General features: G+C 41.0%; 1 protein-coding gene across 3 annotated transcripts in view; it reads left to right on the forward strand.

Annotated features, from left to right (window-relative positions):
• Positions 1–14,335, forward strand: part of CPNE1 (copine 1) — a 68,358-nt gene that overhangs the window by 27,926 nt on the left and 26,097 nt on the right. For 2 of the 3 annotated variants that reach the window (XM_072111884.1, XM_072111882.1), the window contains exon 1: positions 8,151–8,309. The exons of the other annotated variant lie outside the window; for it this stretch is intronic. The gene's annotated coding sequence lies outside the window, so the exon portion shown is untranslated. Of the gene's footprint in view, positions 1–8,150; positions 8,310–14,335 lie in introns of those variants that run through there. 3 annotated transcript variants of the gene reach the window in all.

The following is a 14,335-nucleotide window of genomic DNA, read 5'->3' on the forward strand; positions in this document are numbered from 1 at the left end:
GGAGTGGAAAACAAGCTATAAAAGTACAGATTGGAATGCGAAAGATATGCAATCCTTAGGGGTTTGTTGCTGTGCTGTCTGCTGTAGTCATTGGGAAAAACTGATCTCTGTGGGTACAAAAAGAGAATGTAGCACATGGGAGAGGACATATATTTCTCCACCATACACGTCAAGATAGTTGCTCATTGGGTATTAGCTGGTACACCCTTCCTTCGCCTTTTAATAGAAAAATTAAAAAAAAAATGTAAAAAGAAATCTGGTCTGGTAACAAAATGTCAAAAAAGCTAATTTCTACTCATTGGGGCTCATTTACTAAGGGTCCCGCGGACCGCACTTTCATCAGATATTCCGACAATTTCCATTTTGGGCCGCTGGTACAGGGATTTCATGCAACAGAAATTGGGGGGCGGCCGTCGGACGATCCAACGGATTCGGACAAACCGAATTTAACTTCAAAATTGTGTTGTAAGCCCAAGCACTTACATGCACCAGGAAGAAGAATGTGAACTTCGGCGGACCTGAGCGGGGAAGTGGCACATGATCTAAGTGAATCGTGGCACATTGCATCCTGGAACTCCGAGGGACTGGGTAAGTAAATGTGCCCCATGAGCTTTAATATGGGGAAAACTTAAATTATAATAAATATCCCAGTTTCCTGCAGATCTGCTAAAATTAGAATACCACAGACACAAAGTCTAGCAAATTACTTACTTAAAGGCAATGGAAGCCATGGATACAAATTTCTGTAAGCTGTTGACCAAACTGTTTCTTCACCATCGCACCCAAAGTGTATGCTCTCCAAATGTCCATACATCTGCCATAGATTTCAAAAAATTGAGCTGTCAAAGGATATTAAGTGCTATTTTATCTTTTTTATTCATACAGATTAAATTTCTTTGCCATTTTTACCCTGTCTTGAGTGACATGACTTCAATCCTAATGACCTAAGGTCAGGGTCAGTTGAAGATATATCCTTTGTAAGTCTGTACAGTAGTAGATCTAAGAATAGATGTCATATTACGGCCATAGTCCCGTGCTTCTTGATGCTTAAAGAAAACCTGCCACCAAGTTTTACCCCACCAAACTACTAGCTCCCTCAAATAGGGTATGATATCTTCTTTCTAGAATTCCTGTTTTATCTGAAATTTCACCCATTTACCTTTATAAAATATCCTCCAAAGTCAGGCAAATATGACTTGTCTCTTATTCTCACATGAGACGAGTCAAGTTTAATAGTTGTAGGGTTAGTGTCAATTCAGAAGACCATGGCACATTTACTTACCCCGTCCCCAGAGTTCACTGAAAGTGCATTGTTGACTCCAATGCACTGTGCTAAGATCGTACGCCCAATATCGTGAATAAATCGCTTCCCCACTCAGGCCCAACAGAGTTCACCATCTTTTTAGTGGTGCATAGAAGTGCATGGCTTGCGACACAATTTGAAAGTAAATCCCGCGCTCAGTCCGAATCATCGTCTGACGGAACGCCCTGTAATTTGCGCCACATGGAAGCCAGGGCAGCTGCGCAAAAAAAAGGTTGCGCCCTCTACTTAACCCCATAATGCAATAAGACGTACCCTTATGTCTTGTTGTGCATGGGGGAGTACGAAGATGGCTCACGGGCTGAGCTCTCTTCATACTCCCTGGGTGCTTGGTTCGTAATGAAGCAAACCCTCATCTCTGACACCCGCGATCAGTGCTAGCACCGATTGCGGGTGTTAACCCTCTGATTAACGAGCGGGTGGTGCGTGGTTGCCGCCATCTTGGCTCCTATTGTCACTCCGCGTGATGTCATCAGGGAGGGGCAATCTGTTGCCATGAAAGCATTGAAAACCTCATCAAAAGTTGCAAAAAATGACAGCTCTGTATGAAAAAGTTATTAGCGCCAGAAGATGGCAAAATGAAGGAGGTTTTGATTTTTGTAAATGTATGAAAACATTATAAAACCTATACAAATTTGGCATCCCCGTAATCGTACCGACCCAAAGAATCAAGTATATATGTCATTTGTGGCGCACAGTGAAAGCCCACAGGAAATGTCGCAAATGTTTTTTTTTTCCCAGTACACGGCATAGAATATTAAATACCATCACTATGAAGTGCAATTTGTTACGCAGAAAACAAGCCCATACACAGCTCTTTACATGGAAAAATAAAAAAAAAAGTTATAGATTTTTGAAGGTTTCGGTGAGAAAAATAAAGACGCAAAAACAAAAAAGCGCCTGGTCCTTAAGGTTAAATACCTGAGCAAGCTATTTTCCCATAGAAGATAGGGCACAGTCAGAAAAAAGTGCAGCACAAAGCCTAAGTAAATGTGCCTAGCTTCTCTGGTACCTAGAAAATGCTTTTTGTGTTTTATTGAAGATAAGAAACTTTTAGATCCTATTAAGCTTATGGTTCTGTGAGCTAAAGAACTGAACAGAGCCATAGGCTTGATGTGATGTGAAAGATGAGATCCTTATCTTTAATATGACACAAAAATCATGTTTCTAATTACTATAGAAAAGATGATCATATTGGCTTCTGAAATGTCACTCCCCCTGCAAACATTAAACTTGACTCATCTCATGTGAAAACAAAGTGAGAAAAGTCATATTTGCCTGACTTTTGGGGATATTTTATATAGGTAAATAGGTGAGATTTTACATAAACAAGGGAATTCTAGAAAGCATATTTTGTACCCTGCCTGAGGGAGTAAGCAGTTTAGTGGGGTTAATCCGGGGACATGTTCTCTTTAAGTGTCAGTCTCACTAATTTAGTATGGACAGCAGGGGGCAGTAAGAAGCAAGACAATAAAAAAAAAAAAAAAAAGTACCCAAGGCAAGGCTCATGTGTCTTTTTTCATGACATTAGGCCTCAATCCCTGATGAAGCCAATTTACTGGTGGGGGTGGGGGTAGGGGGAGGCTAATATTCTCTAGAGATTTTTAATTAGCAGTGTTGTTACCCTTGATATCTTACAGTAATTTTGTAGTGTAGGATATTTTCCTACATGAAGCTACAGCAAAATCATGTATATCGATTCAGATTTCAGAGGTCTTGGGTATTCTGGGTAACTTTATTCTACATTATCCTTGAACACAAAATTTTACAAAACAAACCTTTAAAAATAATTCTAATCCCCTCCATTGCATAGTCATCAAAGTGTGACTTACAAGAAGCCTTCCAATGCTGTAATATGACGCGAGTAAGGAAAGGTCTGCTCTGCTTGAACATGTCCTGCAGGTAAAATGGCCAAGATCACACAACAGCCTTACAGTAATAAAAAACCACTATTCATAGGCCGCATTATAAACTATTGAGAACTTGGTGACACTTCCCCAAATGAATAATACAGATTGTTTTAGTTCTAAATGTTTCTTTTTTAATTTATGGGATTAGTGTCACTGTTTCAAGGGGAAGTATCAAATACCCAATTATTATCAGTGTACGGGAAAAAGACCCAAACAGGAACATTATAAAAAAAAAAGTCATGAGGGACTGAGATACCCAAATCAGTTAAATGGGCATGAAATGGACATGCTATATCTCTAGTAAAGCATTACCCAATGGTACAAAGCTCAATATTCCCTTCTCTGCACTCCTACATTTATATGAAAATCCTCGGCTTATTCTATGCTGTAGCGAGCCCAAGACCATCCCATATGTATCTTTTTAGCTGTTTATTATGATAATGTAGTTAGTCACAAGCTTCATTCTTTCCTATGCTCCTGTCCATTAAAGGGCTATTCCCACAAAGACAAGTTTCTTATATGTACTCAGGATAATAAAATAACACATTCTCTAATTCACTGTTATTAACAAAAATGCAGCAATTTCACAGATATAAATGTATATGTCTATCAGTCTTGGTGTAGACAATTTCAGTTGCCCCTAGACACGACCCAGAAACTTCTGATTTGGGGTTGGGTGGCCGCCATCTTGGATTTTTGTGTCTTTCTGCTCTGAGCCTCTAGCCCCACCCCCTGCAGTTCACCGCAGAGCTCAGACACTCACTGATTCACTTCCTGCCAGCACCCAAATGGTCAGGGGGAAGGGAGAGGCAGGCACATATCTGTAAGAACAGATATGTAGCAGTGCTGACAGTGTCTGTCATGCCTCTGTGTAGTAGGCATCTCATCATCTCTCATCTGTCTCATCTCTCTCTCTATGTGTCAGTACGATGTCAGAAGCCAGATGAAAGTGTATATATAGCTGTACTCTGATAATGAAACCACACTGTCACCCCACAGAACTAGATGGATCATGAAGGGTCTGCTTAGACAGGCCCCACCCAGACCCTGGGATTTTGCACTGAGCATCACTGAGTGATAGGAGCTAATACATTTATCTCCCAATCAATGTCATTTGAAGATGTAGCCTCCAACAAGACTTGTCGTGCCATGACTTGTGAATGCATTTTCCAGTTGCACCCTGCAGAGATCTGGACTAGGATGCCACCATGCTTTTATTTCATCTAATTTAGAGTAGAGAAACCCAAAAGAGAGGACAGGAGATGAACCTGGCGCTTTAGCGTGTCTTCAAGGAAACAGTGTTGGAAGTTCCGACACTTCATCAAGGCTCTCGTAGAGAGAGACGAAACGCGTAGCACCTTATCTTTTTTATATATTTTTTTACTAATTATTTTATAAATAAAGTGCTTTTGTTCAGAACTTCTAACACTCATTCCTTGATGACACGCTAAAGCGCCAGGTTCATCTCCTGTCCTCTCTTTTGGGTCTCTGTACTCTCAGCTCTACAATCCCATACCCTGGACTGGGATTTGTCGATTCCAGGAGACCACCAGCTGTAGCGGCTTTATTATACATGCGTTTTCCAATTATGACGCTCTCTGTCCCCTGATGGTCCGTTAGTTAGGTTCCAGATATCAAGCTCACTCTATAAGGGTGCTCTTATCTGTTGTAGGGAGGGTCTTAGCCCACAGGGACATCACAGGGTAAGTTTTCCAACACTTACCAAACTTCACCTGTGTTCCTGAAATAATGAGTATATTGGGAATATCTTGGAAATGGTAGGACTGAAATCCTATAGCTTTTCTCTACAACATGCTGTAGACAGATTATAAGGCTTGGTGGATGGGTACATTCCCATTAAGTGCTGTGTTCTTTTACTCAGATAGGGAGACATTTATCAGGGCTTCTATGACAGTTTTCGGTGCAAGAAATTGCAATTAAAGGCGTATTCCCACGATTAAAGACAAGTTTCTTATACGTACTCAGGATAACAAAATAACACATTCTCTAATTCACTGTTATTAACAAAAATACAGCATTTTACAGATATAATTCCAACCTGTCTCTATCAGTTCTGGTGTAAACAATTTAAGTTGCCCCTGGACACGTCCCTGTAACTTCTCTTAGGATCCGGCAGCCATCTTGGATGACATTGTGGAGCTGAGATTTCTGTCTGTGTCTGCTTTGTGGCTGTAGCCACGCCCCCTACATGGAGCTCAGGGACACTCACTGATCTCTTCCTGTGAGCATAGTCAGAGGCTGCAAACTACAAGGGGATAAGTGATCCAGGGAAAGGGGGAGGCAGGAACATATCTGTGAGATGTAGCAGAGCTCACAGTGTAACAGTGTAAAAGTCTATCAGCCTCTGTTTAATCTCATTCTTCTCTGATCTGTCTCATCTCTCTATGTGTCAGTGTGTTAATACAATGCCAGAAGCCAGATGAAAGTGTATATACACCTGTACCCTGATAATCTACCCACATGGTCACCCCACAGAACTAGATGTTTCTGCTCAGAGAGACCCCGTCCACACCCTGGGATTTTGCACTGAGCAGCCTAGAGAGTCATAGGAGCTAAAACAGCAATACAACTGAGTAAAACTGTAAAGTATGGGGTTAAAATGATCTTTATTGTGTAAACATCACTAGGGGATTGAAATGTGAGAATTTTCTTTCTTGGGGAAAAAGTCCTTTAATTCTGCGACTATGCCATGTGAGTGTGGAGGAGGTATGAAGGAGGCATGGCCACTGGCAAAGTGGGCCATGTAGGGCATTTCTATGCACTTTTGCATGACGTCGTTTTTCTACCAGTACAGCTCCTGATGTATTCACAGTGGCTGAGGGACTTTATCATATGCATAATACATCTCCCCAATAGAGTCTGTGTGTGTTCTGCAGGTGGTGCAGAGGGTTTTATCACAGTGAGCAAGACGCAATGGGGGTCATTCATTATTGACTTTTTTTTTTTTTTTTTGTCTTTTTCCTTGTTGCACCTTATTTATGAAGTGTTGGTGCCACATTCTTGGTGCTTTTCCAACACTCTCAAATTTTCCTGTTTTCTTTTGGGCACTTCTTGGGATTCCAGAGTTTTCTTTGGCGCAATTTTTGGCGCACACTTAGAGCTGAAAACGGAGGGTCTACAGAGTTCCATTTCATCTTTATGTATGCACAGTTATAAACCTTTTAGGTCCTGCACCAATTCATTAACCCCTTATACCCCAATCTAACATCCCAGCGAAAATTATAGCACGATTTGTGAGCCAATAACACAGACCCTTTGCCAAAATTGATAAATGCCCCACAAAATGTTTAGGGCATAGCGTTCCGCTCATATGGAGGGGACCCATATGGGAGACCAATACTAAACAATATATTGTAGTTGTGGCGTATTTTACAGGTTTTTCATTGGGGATGTAATAGGGGTGGTCAGCGTAATTTTGTCCTGGAAAACGCTGTGTGATTATCATGTGTAAAATCCCAATAAACTGCCATACTTCAGTATGGCAGTATATAGTAAAATTAATCAGACAGCCTTGGGTTAAAGAACCTGAGGGGGTTTGAAAAATAGTAAAAAATTTTAAAACAGCTAAAAAAATCACTCTCTTTTTTTCTAGAGCTGATATGAAAATAAACGGTAACAATTATAAATATTTTAGCTATTCTTGCATCCCAAAATGTCTGATCTATCAAAATATAATAACGGTTATTCCTGGCGTTGAACCCCGTAATGAAAATTATTGCCCCAAATGTCCGAAAAGACACTTGCCATTTTGCAACATATAAACAATTTAATAAAGAGCAGTCAAAAGGTTGTACGCAAAATGGTGGCAAAGAAAACGTCAGCTCAACCTACAAAAAAGTTACACCTCACACTGCTCTGTACACATTGAAGTATGAAAAAAGTTATTAGAGCCAGAAGATGGCAAAACGACAAATTTCTGTCTTTGTACATGTATTAAATCACATCATGGGGTGGCACGGTGGCTTAGTGGTTAGCATTACAGCCTTGCAGTGCTGGGGACCTAGGGGTCAACATCTGCAAAGAGTTTGTATGTTCTCTCTTTGTTTGCGTAGGTTTCCTCCGGGTCCTCCGGTTTCCTCCCACACTCCAAAACATACCGGTAGGTTCCCCCATTGGGAACAGGGAACAATGTGGTAGCTCTGTGTAGCGCTGCGTAATCTGTGTGCGCTATATAAATAAAGCAAAAATTATTATTATTAATTAATCATACTGACCCAAAGAATAAAAGAGACGTTTCATTAGGGGTGCACAGTGAAAGCTGTAAAAACCAAGCCTACAAGTTTCCACGGCAGCGAATATTAAATATCACCATTACAAAGTGCAATTTGTTACTCAAAAACCAAGCCCTCACATAACTCTGTACATGGAAAAAGGAAAAAAATAGATTTCTGAAGGTAGGGAGTGAAAAATTGACATGCAAAAAAAAAACCGTATCACAACAAGTAAGAACAAATAATTTAAAGGTACTACTCCTCCTCTTTCTTTTCACTCCATCTGGAAACCTGAACATGTGAACATGGCCTCACTCTATCCGGACTGCTGTTAGATACCAGTAGGACATCTTCAGAACCATTACCAGACCTAGAACTGGTGCAGGGGGCCCTTGGTTTACCCTGATGTGATTTCTATGTATTTTGAGCAGTGTGTTTGTTTCAGATGTCACCTTTGCCGCTGTTTAATAGGTCTTTTTTTTATTTTTTTAAAACCCATGTAGTATCCACGGAAGAGAATTCTAAACCATCAAGTTGCTCTGTATACATTTTTTTACAGAAAACAAAGTGTGTCGTGAGGTGTTGACATTTAAGGGTTAAAGCTTGAGGGAGCTCTTTTCAGTATTTTTCTTTGGTGATGTAGTAAAAAAGCAGGAATTCTCACTTCCTGTTCTGTAATTTGGATGCTGGTCGCAGCAGAGAGCAGGAGGGAGTAACCTGGGTGTGACTGACAGGGTGATCACCCATTTCGGATTGTGCAGCAGAAACCGCCTCTTCCAGAGAGGAAGGTGCCTCACCCCTAGTACAAGCAGCAGTGTAGGCGACTCTGCAGTCCCAGGCAGTAAGGTAAGGTGGAAAATGATATACCCTCTACAATCTAATTCCTGCCACTTATTGATCTTTGCCTTGTGTTATATTATGTCTGGGCTGCAGCCCCCACCACCGCCTAATGCTAGAAGACATTATACTGTACGCTCCTCCTCTTCTGGATATACTTTCACTCACTATTGTATTAGTATATATTGATAACTGGACTTTATCTCCTTTTTATAGTAACTTTTTACAAGGTTCTGCTTCTAGATATCATGTGTAACCATCAGCTGCCAATTAACAGAATTACGGTATCCTCTTGTTTTTGTATGTTTGGTTCTAATCAGACGCTGGGGTGTGAATGCAATTTATTATTATTAATAATATTATTATTATTATTACATATCAAAAGAGGTTTTACCATGACTGGACGATGTTTTGCAACGTTGTCGCTGTTGGTAAAAGATGTTTTTGTCTGTGTTTTCATGATGCAGTTACAACTGCTTCAACAACGGTGCATCCTCATGTGTTATCTTTTTGTTTTTTTTTACGGACCGTACAAAGCAATTGGGTTTAGGTTTTGCCAGGATTTAGCTGTAAAATCACAATAAAACTGTGACATGAAGCCCATATGGAAGCGCATTCCTGAGGTAATACAGTATAGTTAGGAATGTATCTACTCTCCATCCATTACTTTTAAGCCTATAGCCCACAAGAAAGTTTAGTCTGATATTATTGCTCTGTGTTCTTACAGGATTTACCATACTGGACCTAGAATCACAGAACTGGAGTGAACTCATTAGGTTTAGCATTTATACTTTGATCCTGTAAATCAAGCACACGGAGCAAGGTTGTCTGACCAATCTTGTTTGTGGACAGCAAGCTTTAGGCTGGTGTCACACACACCGATTTGTCTGCGTTTGAAAACGCAAACGCAGAGAAAGCCGCACCCACCGGCTGCTTGTTCCCGATCGCAGGCGTTTCCATAGAAACGCTGATGCCAGTGGGTGCGGCTCTGTCTGCGTTTGCGTTTTCAAACGCAGGCAAAGCGGTGCGTGTGGCACCAGCCTTAGGGTGTGTTCCCACCTGACGTTTTTAGATGCGTTTCTAAATGCCTACCAGAAACATTTGGGTGGTTTTAAAGCATTTTTATTATTGCTGGAAGTGTAAGCAGCTGTGTTTACATTGGGACCTAGCTGCTTAGGGTGGTAGCACACGTGGCGTTTTGAACCCGGTTTTGTCCCGTTTTTAAGCAGTCCGTTTTTGACCAGTTTAAATGAAGATAATTGGTCAAACCTGTCAAAAAACACATGCATTTTTTAACAGACTGCTTTAAAACGAGCCAAAAACAGGTTCAAAACGCCATCACGTGTGCCATCACCTTCAAAATGCTTTCAAAGCAGCCAAATCCATGGTAATCTGTAGAAAATGCATGCGTTCCAGAAAACGCATTTAAAAAAAAAAGGCTTGTGTTAACACATCCTTATGGTGATGCCACACGTTGTATTTTTATACAGACTAAAAATGCAGTCCAAAAATGCGATGTGTGGGATCACCCTTAGCATGCGTTTGTTGACGAACTGCTTAAAAAACGGCCCAAAAACGCGTTCAAAACGCCACGTGTGCCATCACCCTTAGGCTACATTCAGACGAATGTGTGCCTGTCAAGCACAGCGAGCACATGTCGGCGCACGGGAGAGGAGGAGGGGGTGACCGCTGCTCGCCCCTGGACCTCTCCATAGAGATACACGCTGCGTGTCACCGTATTATGGGGAAACATAGGACATCTTTTCTTTTTCCGGCTATGGAATGGTACATTGCCACACTTGTGCTGCACCATACTGCTCCGTATCATGCTGTACGGCCATTGCAAGGCTATGGGGGACGAATATACGTCCCCCAGCGGTCGTTTGAATGTAGCCTTAGAGTTTGCACAATGGTTTCTTTCTTCATTTTCCAAAGCCACCAAAACCACAATGTCCCAATAATTACTTAGGCCACATTCACGTGTGCCGTTTCCGAGCGCAACACACTGCATCCTTCTGCAATCACCTATTGAAGTAAGATTGCGTTTGCATTGCAATAGGTGATTGGAAACTCAACACAAATGCCGCATGTGAACTCAGCCTTAAAGACAACCTCTTTGGGTGATATTAAACACTAAATTGTCCACGGGGTCCCAAATCAGCCTTTTTTTACCACTTTCTGTGGTTGCTTACGAAAAAGTAAAATAGATGAGCATCAGACCCACCCCTAAAGCTCCCAATGCCTGCGTGTGCTGCAGTTGTGGTGCACCCAGGTAAGCATAGTGCTATGTTGGATGGGCAGCTTGGGTGCATTATTCTGGCTTCACTGGACGACTGTCAGAAACAGTGGACAGTCCGTGAAATGTGACCATCTTGGGGTGATGCCACACATGGCGTTTTGAACCCGTTTTTGGTCCGTTTTCAAAACTCATCAGTTTTTGACAGGTTTTCCCAATTATCTTAATTAAAACTGGTAAAAAAACGGATGTATTGGACGGACTGCTTAAAAACGGACCAAAAATGGGTTCACAACGCCATGTGTGGCATCACCCTCATAGTGTCCCACAGAATGTGCTCATCTGAAGCAATGGTGGAGCATAACACTGAAAACGCACATAATTAATTGACATACTGGGGTTTGTAAACTTTCCACTGCCAGTGTTTTTGTGGCATGTAGATTTATTCAATATACTGCAACTAAACATTTCTGTAGATTAGTCACTGATAAGTCTGTGGTTGCTGATCTTCTGCAAGTGCATCTTGTGTTTGGACCCAGCTGAAGCGTATAGAAAGATGGTGAAGCAGTAATGCAAAAGCAAACAGAGACAAAGGATGTAACAACACCAACAACCTATGAAGGATTCTAAAAATTATGCAAATATTGAATAAATTGAGTTCAAATTAAATTGCTATTAAATTGTTAGATCCCATGTGGGACTACACTAAAAGGATACACCTTTCCTAAAGGAAATCAACTACTGAAAAATAGAAAGTTATAATTAGCAGCACGGAGAGCAGGGACAAGATGTCCGGTGCTCCAGGCTGATAATTATGCACACCTTTGCACCGCCATTTCCAATGCTGGGAGAGGGAGGTGACGTCAGACGAAAGGTGTGAATTCACGTCTCTCACATGACGTGACGTCACCTCCCTTTCCCATGCTCCCAGCGTAATTAGCATCCCAGAGCGGCGGACATCTTGTCTCTGTGCTGCTAATAATAACTTTTTTCCTATGTCATCCCGACGTGTCAAGACTAGTGACTGACAACACTAGGATCAAGATAAAGAGAAGCGAGGGCGAGTATTTGTAGTTTTTAAAAAAAATTTGTTCAGTGCTTGATTTCCTTCAAAGAGCTATGGCTAGGGGCTTCAATTTGGCTCTTCGGGCTCCAATCAGGCAATATGTCTGGTTCGAACTGGATGTACCTAAACCCTGAACGGCAATTTTGTGTCTGCTCATATCTCTCTTGCTATGAGCTTATGGCAATATTGTTTTTCATATTTTTTAAGAAATTCTTTTTTAGCCTTTCAGCAATCCACAAGTAAAAATAACTAAAGACCTTGTAATTGCAGAGAATTTTCCAACATATAATACAATACAACTTTACAACATGCCTATACATAAAGAATACATTTTAGGGGGGTGGAGGTCATGAATGGTTGGGTATGGATTTGAGAAATTGTAGTGTTCCTAAAATCAATGTATTTTTTTTTTTTTTTTTTTTACACTGAATTACTGGTAATAAGTTTATTAATGTATGTATCAGTACTGAGACTATGGAACAAATCTGCAACCTGTAAATAAGCCTTTAAACCCATTGACCTGTTCAGAATACATTTTCACTAGAATTATGGTGCAGAATTTGTTCAACATTATCAACATGTCGGCCTCGTATTATCGAATGCAAATGTCAGCCTTGTACTTCTGCAATGGATAAGTGATGGGAAGTCTGGCTCTAGTCAGTGAGCCGGATCATTAGGCTCTGCTCATTGAAAAGAGCCGGCGCTGTATTAAATATAATATAGGGTGAGTCGGTCATTAATGGGCGGGGTTTACTGCACCATCAGCTTATTGCCCAGAGCTATTTTAGGGGGACTTTATTAGGAATAGAGAGGAGAAGGGGGTGGGGGGAGGAGGAAGAGAGACCCCAATAAATTTCTTGTACTCCTGCTTGGCCCCACCAGATCATCTCTCAGGTGGGATCCACCGTTCACCCAAATGAGCCAGCTTTGTCGGCGACCACCCATTGTTACAATGAATCCTCTTTCTATGGCAAATCCATGATGTCTGAATATACTTAGAAATGCACCTGAAGTGTAACACTTAATTTCCAGCGGGGAATGTGGTTTCTTTGTGTTTTCTGATGCATTTTTAAGGTGAAATTAAAGTACCGGTAAGTACAATGTGGCTTCCCCTATGCTGGTATGATGCCAAAATACTTGTTTTTTGAAAAATATTTCAGGAATGTATTAGCAGCTTGTTCAGGAGAGAAAGCCCTCCGCCCCGCACGAGACGGACAAAGCATAAACATTCGGAGCTTAGAGCCTTTTTATCTGGTGAAAAGGAGTTTAAATGCCACAGATTTTCCTAAAATTGTGACGCAGTTTTTTTTTTTTGCTGTAAATGACACCAACTAATAGGAGGTTCAAAGTATAACTAGACGGCCTTGTACTACGCCAAGTGTATCCTCCAGCATCAGACACAGTGATAAACCTGATGTCTAGTCCAACTGTGCATTGACCTACCTTACATCACATTGGTAAATGTGTCCCACTGTGAACAATATCAATAGTAGAAAGATATGGATTTCTTATACAATTCATGTCAGATTTTTCCACCTCTGTACATTTGGCCTTATTGTTACCCGCATTGAAATGAATTTTGCATAAGCCAAAAGATTAGGAGTCGGTGTATATATAAGACCTCATGAAGATACCAGTTCGACCAGATACCAGTGCAAAAATAAATGTAAACAAAAATATATATAGTTCCCAAACTTGTGACCTTTGAGCGGCAGAAAGTAAAAAATAAAGTAGAAATAAACCCAGAATAAATGTAATAAAAATGCATTTAAAAATATTTCCCCCGCAAATATTTCCACCCCACAAGTCACTTTTGTCGCGCCTTTATGGCAACCAGTTACCATATAACAGACATGTAATAAATTATAATCCTTTTTTTTTTTTTTTTTTTTTTTTTGGGTAACACTTTTAAAGGAAATCTACCTGCTAGAGCAGGGACATTACTCATAGATCCTGGCCCTGTGACTGTGGTAATCTTCTTATATTTGTTATCCTTGGCCTCCTTCCTAAAATCAGCTTTTAAATTATGCTAATGAGACAAAAGGGCTTTTGGGGGGCTTTACCAGAGCCCCTCCATGCTGTTGTCTCCCCCCGCTCCCTCCGCCCTTCCCTCTCTCCCTCCGCCGTATGTAATCTCACACAGTGGGAAGGGGAATTGCTCCTGCACAGTGTAACAGCCTGTGAAGCAACAGCACAGTGGGGCTCTGATAACACCCTCCAGAGCCCTCCTGGCTCCTTAGCATAACTTTAAAAGCTGATTTTAGAAGAAAATAAATTAATTATTACCTAGATAAGAAGATTACCACAGTCACGATGCCTGGATTTAGGAATGTGTCCTATGATGGATTTTTATGGTATATTTTCTTTTAAAAACTCAGAATAGAGAAAATGAGTTTTTTAATAGTGCAGCTTTAATGCAATCGGAAAAAACCCCTAGGGCAAGCTTAAGGCAGTTATGAAATCTGTGCGCTGCCATGTGGCACGGCCGGGCGAGCTGACGTTAGTGTGATAGTAGCCTAACAAGTATCACTGGCCTGTACCACACACTCCTGTATGTTATAAAAAAAGAGAGAAAAAGGATTTTTAACTCTGTTCACAAGGAATTCCCCTTCTCAAGTGTCTATATTCCATCCATGAAAAATCTCTTCCAACAAGAGTAGGTCACTATTCAGAACATCTTTAGTGCGACTTCTCCTCCGTCAGATCCACCATATAACATAGTAGAGTGCTGGA

This window comes from Engystomops pustulosus, chromosome 6, assembly GCF_040894005.1.
Source record: "Engystomops pustulosus chromosome 6, aEngPut4.maternal, whole genome shotgun sequence".
Taxonomy (NCBI): Eukaryota; Metazoa; Chordata; class Amphibia; order Anura; family Leptodactylidae; genus Engystomops; species Engystomops pustulosus.